This window comes from Melitaea cinxia, chromosome 26, assembly GCF_905220565.1.
Source record: "Melitaea cinxia chromosome 26, ilMelCinx1.1, whole genome shotgun sequence".
Lineage (NCBI taxonomy): Eukaryota > Metazoa > Arthropoda > Insecta > Lepidoptera > Nymphalidae > Melitaea > Melitaea cinxia.
Genome location: NC_059419.1, coordinates 11,332,506 through 11,335,622, shown reverse-complemented (window position 1 = coordinate 11,335,622; position 3,117 = coordinate 11,332,506). Strand labels below are relative to the sequence as shown.

The 3,117-nt window shown below is 34.0% G+C and overlaps 1 non-coding gene across 1 annotated transcript; it reads left to right on the top strand.

Annotated features, from left to right (window-relative positions):
• Positions 1-2,737: 2,737 nt before the first annotated feature.
• LOC123666648 lies at positions 2,738-2,899 on the top strand. Its single transcript, XR_006745300.1, has one exon. It is a non-coding gene; the product is annotated as a U1 spliceosomal RNA (small nuclear RNA).
• Positions 2,900-3,117: the final 218 nt, after the last annotated feature.

The window sequence follows — 3,117 nt, the reverse complement described above, 5'->3', positions numbered from 1 at the left end:
TAAAATACATACAACCCAAAATTTTCACCCTTCTACCACCAACCCCTATTTTTAATAGCGTTTAGCGGCAAGACACGTTTTCCGGGTCTGCTAGTTAGGTATAATTATATAGTTACTAGCTGACCCCGCAAACGTTGTTTTGCCATATATGTTATTAACCCCCTTAATTCCCCCCCTTATAATTTCGGGGTATGAAAAATAGATGTTGTACTATTCTCAGACCTTCCCCAATATGCTCACAAAATTTCATGGATTCGGTCAAGCCGTTTCGGAGGAGTTTAACTACAAACACCGCGACACGAGAATTTTATATATTAGATAATATATAATATAAACATATCTGTGCAAATTTTCATTTAAATCGTTCCCTTTAAGTTACAAACAATAAACATGATGATGATGATGATAGGATAGACGTACGTAATTATAATATTAACGTTCTAATCGATGATCATTGTCTAAATCAACGGAGTAGAAACTATCCAATAAATAGGAAGGTGAATATTGTTAGAGAACGTTCTAGTAAAGTTCAATTACGTTTCTGAACAGGTCCCTATTTCCCCTTATTGCTCATGACAAAGGCGAGGTATATGACGTCACAATGACTGCATCTTTGGGCTACTTACTACCTGCGTCGATACACTGACTCCGTTTGCAAACAGTATGTATTATTGAATATTCGTAACTTTTTCTGCTATGTATAGTTTTTAACGTCCTAAAAATCCACGGATGCATTCATTGCTTGTGTATTTAAATTATTTTTGTTACTTATTTATTGTGCTGTGTGGTTATGGCAGTAAAGAATATAGCCACCCCCTCAATACAGAATACAGTTCACTTTAAGCTATGCGTTATATTTACCTGTATCTTCTTTATTTCATTAATAAATATTTACTCTTCAGCCTGTAATGTCCCACTACTGGGCATAGGTCTCATTCCGCATGTAGGAGAAGGATAAGAGCTTAATCCACCACGCTGCTCCAATGCAGGTTGGCGGATATATTCCCTACTATAAGTAACGATCGCTATCAGGTGTACATGATAACAACCAGGACTCATGGCTTAACGCGCTCTCCGAGGCACGGTGGGGAGACCCACAAGCACTGCATAAACACCCAGACCAAGGCAATTATCTGTATGGCCAATACAAATGTTTGTCATGTGCGGGGATTGGAAATTTTAGTCCACAAGTAAAAATTAAGTTCAACTTTTGCCAAAAGACATAACGATATTGTTCCACCGGTCTGTATTAATTGATCTCCTTGCTTACAAGGCTTCCTCTCATTAAACTTGAAACCGAACTGAGCGCTTAAGACCGAAATATAACAAGTTTTAACAAGAAGCCGCAAATTGTTATCGCCACAAATGTTATTCCAGTTTGATTTAATGATTTCTCTCGAGGAATTACTCGCCGAAATTTTCAAGTTTGTGTTTATTTTTTTACTTGATTGTGGCGAAGGTAGAAATGGTTATATTTTTTATTATTATTAAAAACTGGCAACTTCTACTTTTGAACAAGACCATTTTGTTATTAAAAGGAAATTAAAGAAAAAATAATAGGAACGAAGTTCCTTCAGATAGTATAGAAGCAACACAATTTGAAAAAAAAAATGTTGAATTTTATATATATTTTCTAGTTCTTGTTTTTTTTTTAATTTTGTTGATTGGTTTTTAATTAATTACATAAAAGTATTTAGGAAATTTAGTATTTTAGATAATAACAAATACCGTAAAATAAAATAAATCAAACAAAATAATAATTCAAACTATTAAGTGAAATAAAAAATGTCTTTATTTATTTTTGTCGACAGTATAAAATTACATACATATTTTTAAAAAAGTTTACTAGTAATATTTTAGTTTTACAAACGTCATATTATACAGTCGTGTGACTGATATTACGTAACTTCCGTTATATATTTTTCTTACGGTTTTAGTATCACATTTTTTTCAGTTCGGTCGCCCAGCCAAATATCAACTTTGTTCCAATATTATTTAACTGCGAGTTTAGGTGATTCTGTGTCATAATTATGGTAGTATTTAATATTATAGAACATACTGTTATATAATTATGTGTGATGTGTTACTGTTATATTATATTGTGAGTATTTATGTTTGTATTATTATATTATGTGTATTATTATCAGTATTTACATCATCTGTGCCTTGTATATTATCTGTGCTTTGTTATAAACTGTTTCGAATTTTAAAATTATCGACGGCGGCTGCGACTCTTATAGCTATCACTTAGTGTGCTAAACCCCGCTAGCTGTTTTACTGTTGTCTCGAATTATCATTTGACATAATTATTGAACGCATACAAACTTAAAATAAAACAACGTTGCGATGGATCTGGTGATATTATTTCTAATCTCATAATAATTTGTCATTAAATGAGAACATCAATTGATTGTCCTTACGCAATTTTACGCCTTTTAACTTTTTAGACGTTGTCATTAATACAAGCCGAAAATGTAACGGACAAAAATGTAACAGTCAAATTTAATATATATGTAGAAAACATTGTTATTCCTGAACGACTAATATAAAACGAACTTGTAAATGAGCGGGAGGCGAACTATATCATACATATGTGTATTTACAGTAAAGTCGAGAACAACCCGCATTGTTGCAACACGTGCAGTTCCTCAATAGATGGCGCTACTAGTACATTGAATCGCGCTAGCGTTGTGTCTTCTTTGAATGTATAAGGGGTCATACTAGTGATTAAGAAAGCATACTTACCTGGCGTAGGAGATACCGTGATCATGAAGGCGGTTCTCCCAGAGCGAGGCCTCACCATTGCACTGCGGTGGGGTTGACCTCTGCGATTATCCCTAATGCGGATAACTCGGACGCGTAATTTTTGGTAGTGGGGACTGCGTACGCGCTGTCCCCCCCTTAAAATTCAACTGAGTATAATTATGTAGGTTTCATAAGCTAGGAATTCTGAAGACCATCGTAAAGACTATTGTATGAGTTATTTTATGTATGGAACACAGGCATTTAAGAAGGTTACGTAATAGGAGTAACAGGGAGCAGATTCGATACGAGGTAAAAAAATTCACACAATTCCACGTGGACATGATTTATACCAAAACTATCTATAAATATTTA